We start from the raw sequence: 15,504 nt of genomic DNA, 5'->3' as shown, positions 1-15,504 counted from the left end.
ATAGCAGGAGATTTTTATTTTGGTTCTCAAATACATTCTTTTGGATCACTGATGAGGGAATATAGCATTCATCCTTGTCAAACATTCAAATACTTACCAATAAAAACTTTGTATTTTAAGATATAGGCCATGTCTACACTAGAGACCTTACAGCAGCATAGCTATACCAATGCAGCTGCACCACTGTAAGATCTTCTGCATAGCTGGTCTATGCCAACTGGAGAGAGCTCTCCTGTCAACATATTTAAACCACCCCCAATGAGCTATGTAACAATCCACAGCAGTGCTTCTGTCAGTGTAACTTCTGTTGCTCAGAGGGGTGTTTTCACACCCCTGAGCAACATAAATTATACCGACAAAAGTGCTAGTGTAGACAAAGACTTATTTTATAACAAGTCTCAAAAATGCTACATATCAAAATGGCTCTTATATAGTTTAGGCATTTTCCCCAAAGTTTTTCATTCTATGATCTCTGTGATGTTAGTGGAACTGGAGAATGAGGATCAGATTTCAGGAGGGGTATATGTTATTGTGAGATTATAGGATCAGGAATACCTAAGGGCTTGCTCTTGGTAGTGGCTTGAAGACAAACAGCAAAGCTTCAGCCTGTAATGCTGGCCTTTTTAGTGTGCTAAATAAAACACTGTTTCTTACAACACTATCAGCATCACTTGTTGCAATGAAACAATCTCTCCTGTCTTAGGTTCTGAATTTCATAGGTCTATAGTAATGCACATTAAAAATAAATGGTAAGCTGACCTACGTATTAGTGATGACAGTGGTCAGAGAAGATGTATAGCTGAAGTACTTTCTCCTCTCAAAATGCAGAATACAATACAAGTGGGTTTCTAGACTGGATATGTAACTTTATAGATCTGCAATAATTAATCCTCTTTTAGACTACAGGACTTCTCACTGTTTCTGTGGTCCTCCCTCAGAGACAGAGGGACTCTGTGGAATTCCAGAATACTTTGAGGGCATTTCCTACTCAGCTATTAAGTTACTCTCTCAGTGGTCTAGTGGAACATTTAACAAGCTGGGATCCATCCACAGCCATTGATAATAGTGGCACTTAGATGCCTTCTCCCTCACATTGTTCTCACAGACCACCCTGGAAGAGATGATCTCAACAAATAAAGTGGTATGGGAGGAAGACAGAATGCTAGTGGCAGAAGACTTTCTTCTAGTCCAGTAATTTTATACCAGTGAATTTATACATTCTTTACTGTGGTAAAAGCAAGGATAGTTTTGTTCATCTAGGCTATTAGATCTGCAAAGTTTATGAGATAGTTCTGTGTCCTTCACAGCTGATTAAAACCAGGAAAGAGAAAATGAGCTCCTCACTGATTTGGACTGCCAACATCTTCCTTCAGATTGGCAAACAGGCTGTAGGTTGGTCCTTGCTCAAAACACATCTCTGGACAGTAACAATCTGTCCAATTACCAACCTGTCTCAAACCTCCAATTTTTAGGTTAGGTAACAGAAGATTGAGAGTTCTTTGAGACAGACTTTTTGTTCAGCATCTAATACAATGGAGCTGGGGCTCTTCGGTTCTAATACAATATAATAAATTATAAAGTGGTGATGAGCCAAATCAAGCTGGGGCTTAGATCCCACAGATGTTATGATCCCGATCAGCCTGATTTCAGCTAGTGATGACTCATCTCCTTCTAGCTGTGGACCAAGGTAAGGTGTTCATGCCAACTCTATTATAACTAAGAGCAGCTTTTCATACTGCTGATCATAGGGTATTACTGACATGACTCTAGGGTCTTGCAGAGGTGTAACGACTAGTGCTTCAGAGAGTTTACTCCTTCCTCTCAGAGGTCAAGGAAGAGAGTACTGGGTACTTTTTGTGTCATCCCTAAGTTACTCTCCTCTCCATCTTCTCACCTTTCCTGTTCACTATTTATAGGAAATCACTAACAAAAATGGGCTATCAGACTATTGAAAGTTATTAAAAACATTGTTAAAAAAAACCCAAACTCCACATTATTAAAAATAGTTCTGGTCTTTATTTTGCCTCATTCCTATTGTTTTGGTTTCTCTCCCTTGTTTTCTTCCTTCCTTGGGAAAACCTGCTCATTCACCCGTCAGTGCTTGTACAGCCCCTGCACAGACAATTGACTGAGATAATTCCATGTCAGTATAATACTTCATGAACAGGAGGCATCCTCAAGTTATCATGTCCGCATAAACCTGGATATAGCTCAAAATAGTTGTATATGGATTTAATGCTTGAGAAAGGTGAGAGACTTGAGTTCCCAGGGCTACGAATCCTCTCTTTTTTACAGGATAGTTGGGGCCTGGGCAGTGGGAGTGCAAGTGTCTCACTACTGCTCTGCCACTTTGACTCAATCCTATCCTAGAAATAAGTGGATAGGTAGTTCACGTTCTCTGGTCCACTAAGTGTTTGTGTTATCTTTTGAGACTGTCAACCATTGTTGGTATTTGTGACAGATGTGAGGGTGGTTTTTGTGATGTAAACTTAGCTACTAGGAAATGAACTAGAGCCACCATTTCATTTCACACATTATGTTAAGGCGTTTCAGTTATACCATACTAGTCTGGATTTGAACCAATGACCCCGGCCTGAGGAGAAAGCCTCCATCTCCTTATTACCAGCTCTCTGATCAATTCAGTTCTTTGAGATGTGTTCTATAGCAAATTAAAATCTAACAGTTAAAATTCACCGTATTTTTCATGCTATCAAAAGGTATAAAACAGCTGTTCATATATCACTCCAGTTAATTGCTGTTATCCATTATTGTTTCCTCAAATGTAACAAATTAGAACCAAAGCCTTGAATAGAGCTCATGAAGTAAGTGAAAATTATACATAGTTACCACTAGATGGAGCTAATGATTTTCTAAATTATTCTAGGTAGATACAGTTATACAGAATTGCAAAATGATTATGATCACTGTTGCAGTCGTTAAGTGGAATGTGATAATTTAAATAAATCACCTATCACTTGTATGATCCCATCATCTATTCTTTTGATTTTTTTTACAATTTTATTAAACTTTTTCCCTCATGAAAATTACACAATTTAATAGAAACTATTAAACATATTTAATACAATAATGCCTAAGAACCAACCAAGAGTGGGGCCCCATTGTGCTAGTCACTGTCAGCTACTCTGTGTTTTGTACAATCCCTGCCCCAAAGAGCTTGCAGCCTAAATATACAAGACAAATCCCAGAGTGGGGGAGAGAATATTATTACACAAGCAGAGTGAACAATATGGTGGAAGCAAAGGGCATGTTATTTCTATTGTGAGGGTGGGAGGGAGGCAGGTAGTTAGAAAGGGATAAGCTAAATGGAAAGAAAATTGAAGGGAGAAAGGACACTGAAGGACAGGAAGGTGAGGAGGACAGGGCAGGGTAGATTTAGGTAAGAGGGGCCGGGCAGGTGTGGATTGAAGATGAGGTAGAGAGACTGTGAGGGATGGGTAGGTGGAAGGTTAGAGCAAACACCCAATCAGCACAGGGCAGAGAAAGTCCATCATGTCTACAGAATTTGTAAACACACCTATTAAATTTTATATCTGGAATATAAGCCTCCATTTACTTCTATAGTGAATAGACAATTATTTTATCTAAATTCATTATTTTTAAAAATAGGAAGTTGACATTTTTAGAAGAGTAATTTCAATAGCATCCTATTGCTTTCATCCTTATTAAATTCTGAAGGATTTTTCCATGAGGGCATTACAATGTGAAACATGAAAATAAAAATATAGCCACAATCATACATTTTAAAGTGGTGTTATATACTGGTCTGAAAAGCAACTTGTTATTATGGGGCTCCATGATTGCCAATAACTTTGAGATAGTAATGTGGTCAGTATAGAAGTAAAAAGATGCTGTCAAGTCCCACAAACTTCATCTGAGATCTTAAAGTCAGGATGCATCATTTTCAGCTAGGGCATCATGATTAATAGAAGATTTTGCATCTGAAACTTAGTTTTGTTGATGATGCACTAATCAGAAGAGAAGCCAGCTTGTTTTCCTAGGACTTTGTCTGAAGTAATAATGGGTATAAAAAAAATACAAAAAAGCTTATTGCTGTCAAAAACCATCACCCAATGTGATGTGTATCCTGACCTGTGTCCTCTTCATGGGCAGTGTTCCCTGGCCCTCTGCTATCAGACCTGGCTCAGCAGCATGTATCTGGGATGTAGCTGCTGAACCCTTGTCACAGTGGTTGGAGTCTGAGACTCAATATGCTGCAGATATATTATGGTTTCCTTTTGTGCATGAGCGGTAGAGGAGAGGAAGGAGCTCCCTTTATACACTCCCCCTATTAGCTCAGATTTAGGTTGGCTTAGAGTTTGCAGGAGAAAACCACTTCAGTTCTGGCAAAATGAGTGAAACTGCACCATTTGAAAAGGAAACTCTTTCACCACGTTGCAAATATCACCACTAGTGGACAAATCTATTAGCAACACTGAATTTTTCTTAATTAGCTCTTCAGCATGCTATTATTTCATCTTCTCTTTAAGAAGAAGAATAAAATCCAGTCATTCTTAATGTTTCTGTTTCCAGGCCAACTGCTTAATGCTTTTAGAACTTTATTTTGTACTGCAGTCTTAACTATTCATTTATTTTAAAATAGCAGAACTCTTAACATTACTCTTGCTGTAAATTAAATAAAATGTAATTTTGGGATTTGTCTTATTTAAGATTAAAAAAAAAGCACTCTTTGGAGCAATTAATAGCTTAAATAGTACCAGGAAAATAAGATAAAATTGAGGAAAATACAGCTTGAAAGTCTATTAGTGAACATGACAGAAATGTGTTTTTGTATTGCTATTTGAACAAATACAATACCGTAACATTTATCTTTAATTATCCCTAGTAAAGAACTGAAAATACTGAATATAATACTTTTCCTTTATTTAAATCTCATTCTTTTTGCTTTCCTTCATCTTTTATATCTGCTGAAAGAAATTTAACCAAAAATCAGCAAATAAAAGCAGAATAGAAAAACAGATTTTTCTTGAGTCAAAGAGCCTACACTTTATTACATAGTCTAAAATCCTGGGTATATTATTCTTGCAAAATATTCTCATACATTCCAAATGTTCATTTCAAACCTATTTATACCCAGTGAAGTGTATGATTTTTCTATTCAGGTTGCTGAAAGCCACATTGAGAATTTATCTAAATTCAGCTAATTATGTTTGGTCAAGTATTGTCCTAGGCACAATTATTCTGCAGACTCTAAATTCATGTTCTTTTAATTAACTATTGCTGCAGGGCCTTACGTTTAAAAATACACAGTCTAATTACTTTAATACACACTGATGTAGCTAAAACCATAATAGTTTGTGGTGTCTCTTCACATCTAAATAAATAGATGGGTTTATGCAACAATTCTATCCTAAAGAGGTAAAACATGAACAAAGTGGAACATTTCAGAATCAGTAACTTGTATGTCAGCACAATTTTGTAATGTTTACAACTTTATTTTTAAACCACAGGTAGGCTCTGATAGTCAGCCTATATTGTGTATCTGATGAGACAGTCATCATATGGGCTGCTTGGTTTCACCACCCAATTAATTTCTAAGTTATACCACATGGAATTGACATGTCCTCTTTATGCATTCATAGCTGTGATCAAGAGCTTTAATGGCTCAATAATCCCCACCTGTGAAAAAAGCTCTCTCCTTTGTAAAGCTTGGAATATGTGGCAGAATAGAAGCAGGCAGAGTTTTCACACCTCCTCTTGTCAGTCGAGATGATTCAGTAGGCAGGGTAGGCTGTGTGCCCTGTATCAATACAATTACATAATCAGTACCTGTAAGTTAAATCACTCCTCACACCCACTAGTACAAATATGACAATAAAGCTATTCTCATTATGATTTTTTTCCATTGAAAGTAATTATATATAGTTTAAAAAACTATAGCTTCAAGCTTTATCTTTCCTTACCTAAAACTTTTTGTTCTCCAGAGGCAATACTCTGAAAAAAGAAAGCATGCATATCTGATGAGGTACAGTGTGTAATTTTTTTTTACAGGAATATAATAAGGCAATAAAAAGCAGTAGGAAATTCTTTGATTAATTAATTGATGGTCCTGTAAGTGCCAGCAGGGATTCTATAAAAACGATCTCTGATTGAGGGCTAGTTGCACAATGCAAACATTAATAAGGTAGCCATATAAAGATTCTTAAAGTGAAGCACTGGTACACTTAAAGATACTTATTCTTATGGATAAACTGGAAGACAGCATAATAATCAAATCTTTGAACTAATTCCTTGTTGTGACACAGGTCCATTGGCAGACCCCTACTCTATGTTAGCAGCTATTGTCAGGCCTGACATACTTACTATTCCTAACACATTGTTGTCATAATTTGTATCTAAAAGGTGTCACGTAAAATATCACTGGAAGATTAATAAATTACCGATCATTAATATTCTTGCTTGATGTATGGGATGTGTACAAAGAATTTTATATATGTGCTAGAATTATGTTCTTAAAACGTGTTTAGCAAGCAACATAAGCACAGTCTGCCCTAGACAAAGGAATGTGTATTTGCTTGTCTGTCTCTGCCTGGTCAGACAATGAAGGGCTATTTGCATACAAGATAAACAAAACTAGCAAGCAGGGGAGAAGACAGCATGGCATCTACAACCCAGCAAGAGAGAGAAACCTTATCTGGGCTATAAAGACAAGGGGTCTGAACCTCAAAACGATAAGCAATTGAATCAACTGATTGTATACAATATTACTATATTATAAAAGTATCAAGTAATATATGCATTAACAATATATGAGAAATTATGAATACTCACTTATATTATGCTTTAGAGTAGGTGCCTAAAGGTTAAGGGAAGTTGATAAACAGGCTCTCTCCCAGACAGGTGGGAAGCTATTTACTTGTCTCCAGCAAAATTAAGTACGGCGTGACTAAAAACATATGCACCAGCGGGGAGATGGGGAATCTACAGGAAGGGAAGAACAGCATGAGGCCATCCTGCGTCTGGTAGGGTTACCATATTTCAGCGAGCAAAAAAGAGGACGGGAGGAGCCCCGCCTTAGCCCCGCCCCCATCCTACCCTAGACCCACTCCTGCCCCTCCCACTTCCCACCCCCCTCAAAACCCCCAACCCTCCCCCCCCACTCCTTGTCCCCTGACTGCCCCCTCCTGGGACCCCTGCCCCTAACTGCCCCCCAGGACTCCACCCCCTACCTAAGCCTGCCTGCCTCTTGTCCCCTGACTGCCCTCTCCTAAGACCCTCCCCCCATCCTAACTGGCCCCCTAGGACTCTACCCCCTACCTGTACCCTGACTGCTCCAACCGTTATCCACACCCCCACCTCCAGACAGACCCCTGGGACTCCCACGCCCCATCCAACCACTCCCCACCCCCTGACAGCCCCCCCCAGAACTCCTGACCCATCTAAACCCCTCTGCTCCCTGTCCCCTGACTGCTCTGATCCCTCTCCCCTCTCCTGCCCCCTGACAGCCCTGCCCCCAGAACTCCCCCCCCCGTTCCTTGTCCCCTAACTGCCCCCTCCTAAGATCCCCCCCACCCTAACTGCCCCCCAGGACCCTACTCCCTACCTGTACCCTGACTGCCCAAAACCTTATCCACCCCTCCCCCCGAAAGTCCCCCCAACTCCTGACCCCCCCCCATCTCTTGACTGCCCCCTCCAAAACCTCCCTGCCCCTTCTGACCTCCTGGCCCCCTTGTTGTTGGCCTTCGCCTAATGTCTGTGTGAGCTTGCTCAGGAACAGCCTGAGCCGTTCGTCCCAGCACGCTGGGCAGCAGTGGAGGAGGAGCGGGGGAGGAGCTCCAAACTGCCGGAGGCGATCTGCAAATGCAGGGAGGGAGGGAGTGATCTCTGCTGCAGGGGAAGCAGAGGAGGGGCTCTCTCTGGCTGTCGGAGCCCCATGTAAGTGGCACCATCCGGCCGGCTGCCCTGTTAGCCGCGCACGCTTTGCATGGGGGGAAGGAGGAAGTACGGACATTTACAAATTCCCCCCGGATGCTATTTTTAGCTCAAAAAGTCGGACATGTCCGGGGGAATCCGGACGAATGGTAACCCTATGTCTGGGAAAAAAAACAGTAAGTTTTAGAAGACATAAGGAAGGAGAAGAAGTCATTTCACATCTATCACTAGACAGACACCAGAGGCCAGAGTTTTTGCAAGCAGAGGAAGTTGGACCCTTCAACCAAGGAGGTTGAAGTCTCTGGGAACTGAATATATGTGAGAAAGCTTCTTAGGCTAAGATCTTTCACCTAGGAAGAGAAAGGAAACCATCACCTTGTACTTCCATGGAAGGCCCTGACCGAGAAAAAGGTCACCCATAGCCAGAAAGAAAAAGATTGGTAAGAAATCTCCCTTCAACCAAGGTTGTAGCGTGTTAAGTTAGGTCTTAGCCACTAGAAAGCATATTTTTATGTTAGTTTGTTTGTAACCCATTTTACTTTAAATTCCTTCTGTTTAGTATGACTGAATCCATGGTCCTTTGTTAATAAACTTGTTTTACTTTTAATCTAAACTAACCCAGTGCTGTGTTTGTATTGAAGTGATTATTACTTCCAGTTAAAGCAGTAAGCTGTGCTTTGGTCTCTTTAAAGGAACAACAAACCTTATTAATTCTCTGAGAGTTCCAGGAGTGGGTTGGATATTTCAGGACAGATGGTTCTGGGGAAATGTAGGCCAGGAGGTATGCTGGAGTTACCCTGCAAGTTACCAAGGCTAGTGGAGACTAGGATGGGATATTGTGTTGCAGAAAGGTTGCTGGGGTCGAGCACTGAACCAGGGATGCACAGTACACAGACACTCAGGGAACTGCATGCTTGTCTGCTGGTTGTTGGTGTCCCAGCTGCTGTGAGCCACAGCAGCAGAGCATTTAAGGCACTCAGGAGTACAGGGCAGGCAGTGACACAACCTTTCACTGGTCTGGGTTGCACCCCAAAATGTGACACTTGTACAGGTTCTTGACAAATCAAGGGATCTGGTAATGCCACATAAAGCCTATTATTATATCACTTCCCAGTACTGGCTGTGACAAAAAGTTGTTACCATCTGATGGCTCTGCTACAGCCTATGTGAAATAAGCTTTTATCAATAAAGTGGATAAATACCTTATCACAAAAACAATCACATGCAAACAGGCACCTTTGTCAACCTGCTGTACAAATGGGTCCGTACACCAGGTTGTCACAGTGGCTCTACACTATAATCCTCCCCTTCTGGGGCATCAAAATCTCTCAGGATCCACTACCACATAATGGCGCCACTGCCCAGTGGCTGGGAGGGGAACCTCAGCCCACCCCCTACACTGGGTTCTAGCCCAGGAACCTTACAACAAGCAATCAAGGTCTGAACAGTCCAGAATTTTACTGCTGGATCCCTGGACTACTTCCTACCTTACCTTCTCTCACCCCAATAGTGACTGCAGTTTCCCTCTCTGAAGCTCTCGTCTACTCTCAGATTGTGGGCTTTATACAGGCCCCTCCTGTTCATGTCCAGCTGAGCTGCATCTCTAATTAGCCCTTTCCCTCTGGCTCCTCCTTCAGGTGCAACCTAGGTGGTTAATTGGCCCACCTAGCTGCTTAACCTCTTCAGGGCTTGTGCTGGGTGGACACCCCATTGCACAGACGAAGTCCAAACTCACCATCTTCTTAATTAATAAAGAAAAAATAGTAACATAACAAAGAATAGCTTACCTCTTTTCTGCAGGCTTAGCTGCTATTAGGGTTTCTTCTTTAGAACTGCACAGCCCACACCCGAGATCTTCTCTCCCTCAGAAAGCCATTCCCATCTCCCTTGGATCATGATGAGATCATGGGTCATTTGTCTCACAGTGTCAGCAAAACCCACTTAACCCTTTTGCAGCAGAATCAACACCTGTTTATAGTGTGGAGTATTTCAGGCAACTGCTACCAGCTGTTACATCCTCTCAGCTTCTGAGACACATGCACATGGTATGAGCTCGGTTTTTTTCCTCTCCACTACATACCCCCCTTGAGATCCAAATCACAATGACTTCTCTGGTTTCCAGAGGACTTGCAGTCTGGAACATCTCCTCTTCTTCAGTCAAGAGTCTTTCTCCTTATTCATTGGAGCCCAGGAGACACTTAAGATGTGCCCCATTTTGTCCTATAACATATAGCCAAAACAGCTTGTGGAGTGAAAGGGAAGGATAGAGCCAGAAATCCCCATAGATGAACTCTGCTGGCAAGGCACTCTGATCATACTAAGCCAATGTTTCAGAGAATGCCAAGTCCACTAGGTTGGCACATCTATACAGTCTATTTTGTAGAAGTTCTGTGAGCCCCAGATCCTATGGCCTCCACAAGATGATTCTGAGGGGTTTCTAGTAATGGTTGAAAGGGAAGAGCCCTTGGGAGCAGTTGAGAAAGATGCAGAACTGGTGATCACCCTGAAATGGAAAGTGATATGGAGATATGGGCAAGGCATAAACATCTTATTTAAATATGTAAGAGTTTCTGGTCCAATATGAACCTATAAAGGAATTACTCCACGAGGGGAAATAATAAGATGAGGAATAGGCTGTGAGAGGAAATCTTAGCAACAATGCAGTGAAATCTGTGCTTTCATTGAATGAAGTCTGAAAATGAACAATAGAAGAATACAACATTCCTTTTTAGAATGTAATTAAGCAAGTTCAACTTATTTTACATTTCAATGTGCTGCAGAATTTCATATTTAAAACACATCGCTGTAGTGTAGATGGGGTGGAGGGTGGAGAGTAAGATTGGAGATTTTAGGGATGTGGGGCTTTTGAAACCTGGGAAAGTGTAAGAGATTGTTTTGCATTACAGAAAAGTTCATTGCCTGGCCACTTATGCTAATATGATCATCAGTGAAAGGTAATATTAACATTAATATTGCCACTTTTAGGGGTCAGAGTTAACATCCCATATGAGATGAAGGGGGGAAATTAACACATCTCAGAGCAACTGTTTAAGGCTGTCTGCAGAGTCAGACAGACAACACTACATTGGTTGCTTTCAGTTCAAACTTGGAAAGTTTTCTGCACAACCAGAAGAGCTAGAATTTTTCTTTTAAACATAGTTTCTGGAATAAATTTTTGGTGCAAAGGGCAGATTTCATGGCTGATGAACCTCATAGTACATGGGTTCTGGTACTGGCCAACTGGGTCTTACCAACATAAATTAGAAATTGCATGACTGTAGCATTACTAGGCATCAGCTGGCCAAATGGTGACTAATGTCCGTTAAGGCCCTTAGGCTGCAATGAGTTCTGCATAGGCAGATCCTGTGAAGCCCCATTTCCTAGATCTGCTAAACCTAGCTTTAAGTGAACCTTTATTTTAGAATCATTCTTAAGCAGCTAGTCACATGACTTTTCCAATACTTGGTGTTGTCCATATTCACATCAATATGTAATTAGATCCTAGCTGACAAAATCTACTCAGTGTTTTGTACACAACGCCCAAAACTATTTCCCCTTTGTGATGGAATATGTTTGAATAGGTAGGTTTATCTACTTTGTGGCCAATTAAGTGGTTTTCAGCCTTGAAGGCAGTTATTTCTCCTGATCCTAGACAGAATTCAGGCACAAATCAACAAAACTTTAGGTCACTATGTTTGTGCCAACTCTTATAGATATGCAGGTTTTCTAAAACATTTGTTCCCTTGGGACTAGACTGTGAAGGGGGTGGACATTCTTCAGTTTGCCTAACACAGCAAAAGGCACAGAAGTGGCCTTCTCCATATTTAAAGTTGAAATAATTTTCAATTTTAGTATCTGTTCATCTTTCATTTATTTATTCTACAGTGAACCATAGGTATAAGAATACAAATGAAGTTCCTTTTAAGATGGATTCCTGATTGATTGATGTTGCAAGAGAAAGAAGTCAGTGATATTAAATAGCAGGTTTTTTGGTGTGCAGTGCAGGTGATATTTATGAACACATAGTAGGTGTGCATAACTGAGTATGTTTGTGTGCATGCAAAGTGGTATTTTATGGAAGCATGTGAGGAAGGTTGTCATGGAGATTAAAAGCCTTGAAGTGCTATTCATTGGTGCTAGTTATGGTTGCTGGGCACAAGGATATTAGTTCTAGCATCTTGAATCTTCCATTGTTGTAAAAATAATTACACTTTTATGTTCACTGGAAGGGCTACTTAGTAGGATAAATAAATATAGGTACATAGACACATCTAACTTAAAGGTGAATACAGTAACCTTATGACCCATCTTGGATCAAAATTGTGGTTGTAGTTTCTGGACCATTAAAATCCTTGATCTTCATTGCATAGTCATTCAGGAAGTTTACAAGGTGTCATTACAAAATGTACAGAATTAGCACTTGCAGCAAAAGGCACAAGAAGAACAAAAAGGTATCAACATTCTGTATGGACACTGGTAAATATAAAAGGTCTCTTTAGAAGGAAAGAAAATAGAAATGAACAACTTGTAATGTGTTTTGTTAGAAAATGCTTGAAATAGAGTATTTATATAAAAATTCCAGCATCACTTAGAGTTCTGAGTAGAAAGTTAAGCAATTTCTGGCACTTTTTTCTTGACTGATTAGAGAAAAATGATATTGACAAGTTTACCTCTGTGAGAAACTCTGTACAGGGACACTTACAATTGGCAGAATCAGTATGGCTAGTTTTTTAGCCAATAAATCAATAGATAAAATTGCAACATAAGCTTCACCCATACACAACACAACACAGATATTGAGTGAGTAATACAGTTTTCAAAACTGACTTGAAGTGATGATTATTAACTAGAATTATATATATATTTATATTTAAACTGACACCACAGAATTCTTTTGAGTCTTGACAGATATGTGGAATATTTAAATGCAGTAATTGCAGTTACCAGACCTCCTGGGATTAAGCTGCTAGAGAGAGAGTGACATTTTGCAGAGAGAAAAATGAATTTATAATGTGAAAAAAGCTAAAATGAGGTTGTTCCATATCTGTTTATATCCATTCAGAAGGAAAAAAGTTTACATAGTCATTAATACTCTGTAGTAACATGCCTTCCTTAAAACAGCTTACTATAGTTTTTTTTTAAATGTTATTGGTATTTATGTTTCATGAAACAGCATAGTTAGAATATAAGCCAAATCAGAAAACAAAAAAATCAACTGTTTCAGTCTTGCATTCCTGTTCCGGGTGCTGAATCTGTGCCACTTACATCTGTATTAGCTAAGAATAACTCTCAAATTAAACAGATCTAAAGGAGTGAGGGGGAAAAATGATGCAAGAGACAGCAATGCCAGTCCCAAAAAATGTAGCCCAGGTATTTTCTGGATAAATGATGTGCCCTTCAGTTAAAAGGAGGAGTTATTCTATCAGCTTCTTTTTTAAAGACATATCTTCAGTGGAAACACAGCCTGCTGATGCTTATCCAAGGTTTCCATATTCCCTACATCTGTTACAGCCCTGGCAGAGTTCCCCTTTGTGGACAATCACCAGGCTGCTGTGTTAGACCCCAACCGTGGATCTCATATGCTTCTAAGTAAAGCTGTGTGATTAAAACTGATTTTTTCGGTTTATCATAGAATCATAGAATATCAGGGTTGGAAGGGACCTCAAGAGGTCATCTAGTCCAACCCCCTGCTCAAAGCAGGACCAATTTCCAACTAAATCATCCCAGCCAGGGCTTTGTCAAGCCGGGCCTTAAAAACCTCCAAGGAAGGAGACTCCACCACCTCCCTAGGTAATGCATTCCAGTGCTTCACCACCCTCCTAGTGAAATAGTGTTTCCTAATATCCAACCTGGACCTCCCCCACTGCAACTTGAGACTATTGCTCCTTGTTCTGTCATCTGCCACCACTGAGAACAGCCGAGCTCCATCCTCTTTGGAACCCCCCTTCACGTAGTTGAAGGCTGCTATCAAATCCCCCCTCATTCTTCTCTTCTGGAGACTAAACAATCCCAGTTCCCTCAGCCTCTCCTCATAAGTCATGTGCACCAGACCCCTAATCATTTTTGTTGCCCTCCATTGGACTCTTTCCAATTTTTCCACAAAAATACTGGCCATAGAATAACAGAACAAACAGCCTCCCAAAATTGCCTCATGTTGACCTGAAAAGTTAAAAAAAAAAAAAACTCATTTGGGATTGAACAAAATGTTTCATTTGACCTAAAATGAAATGTTTAATTTGAGCTTTTTAAAACATTATTTTACTTTTAAAAAAATAAAATTGAAATAAATTTCAAATAGAAAAGTCATTTCAGATCAAATACTCAATGTTTCATTTCAAAAATGTTGAAATTAAACATTTTAACTCGTGTGTGTGTGTGTGTGTGTGTGTATCTTTCAGTTTTATCCTCAAACAAAAATAATTTGGTGAATTTGACATGAATTCATAAAAAGTTTCAGTTGACCTGAATCTTTAATTTTCAGCAAAAAAAGTTTTGAAATGAAAAATGTCACCCAGCTCTATTTTTAACCCCACTGGGTTTTACCAATGTTCAGACATTGTCTCAGTTTGGCCTTTCAGGCACACTCCTAGCATACAGATTCTAATGCTGGTGTTCCTTTTTGGAAAGTGGGTTCCTGCGGTCTGTGTAACCTAGGCCTCAAGACCAGTTCTGACCCACCCAAATCTCCCCATTAGCTTAACCACACTAGCACCGCAGCACCCCCTTGTGGCAGGGGTAGGATGGGGTGACAGCGCCTCACCACTCTACAGTCCTTGTGGCCACCTCTCTGCAGGTGGCCTGTTATAGTCTCTCAGCCTTCCAGTCTGTCTACTGTCCCCCTGTCTGGAGCAGTAGCGCAGCCTAGCAGCCAGAGTCCATATAAACCCCCTTTCGAGCAGGGTAGCGCAGCCTAGCGGTCAGAGTCCATATAAGACCCCTCACTGTTTGGGGGTGAGGGTGTAGGGGGCCTTGGGCCCACCCTCTCCACCGAGCCCTGACCCAGGGCACTGGTAGCAGCAAGCTTTCCTTGCCACTCACTCAGCAGGGATCTGCCCGCAACACACCAAGCATCAATACAGCTTTAAAGCCGTTTATCTCTATAGTTCCCCTGGGTCACTTCCTACCATGAATACCAGTTTCTCTGTGGCAGGGGATCCTCTGGTCTGTTCCTCCCCAGTGATGCCCTCCATCGGGGTCTCAGGTAGTGCCTTGGCTTGGCTTGGCTGCCTCCCGGATCCTGGCTCACAGGCCCTCCCTCTGCAGGAGCTAGCGGCGTGCGTCCTTTTCCTCCAGCAGTCAGCCCAGACTGAGCTGATCTGCAGGCTTTTATATCTGATCTCCAGTTGGAACATGCCCAGCAGAGCTTCTGGAGCATGGCTTCCTCTGCTAGGAGAAAAGGGTTAACCCCTGCTGTACCAGTGCGGGGCCACTCTGCCCCATCACACACACCCTCTCCTGAGTACCACTGTTGTGGGTACTCCAGTTTACAGTTTAACACTTTGGGGACTTTGTGACAGTTAAAGCAAATAACACACAGATTTTGCAAAGGAATTTCTAATGCAAACACACTTTACTCATAGTCAAAGCACAAGA

The 15,504-nt window shown here is 41.0% G+C and overlaps 1 long non-coding RNA gene across 1 annotated transcript; it reads right to left on the bottom strand.

Moving 5' to 3' along the window:
* Positions 1–4,885: 4,885 nt before the first annotated feature.
* On the bottom strand, positions 4,886–15,182 carry LOC128836665 (uncharacterized). Its single transcript, XR_008444821.1, has 4 exons — positions 15,036–15,182; positions 9,699–10,414; positions 5,943–5,973; positions 4,886–5,779 (listed from the first exon to the last, which is right to left on the bottom strand). It is a non-coding gene; the product is annotated as an uncharacterized LOC128836665 (long non-coding RNA).
* Between the last annotated feature and the right edge of the window lie 322 nt (positions 15,183–15,504).

The sequence above is a fragment of the Malaclemys terrapin genome, chromosome 4 (assembly GCF_027887155.1).
Source record: "Malaclemys terrapin pileata isolate rMalTer1 chromosome 4, rMalTer1.hap1, whole genome shotgun sequence".
Lineage (NCBI taxonomy): Eukaryota > Metazoa > Chordata > Testudines > Emydidae > Malaclemys > Malaclemys terrapin.
The sequence above is the reverse complement of the archived record's forward strand: the minus strand, read 5'-3'. Positions and strand labels throughout refer to the sequence as shown.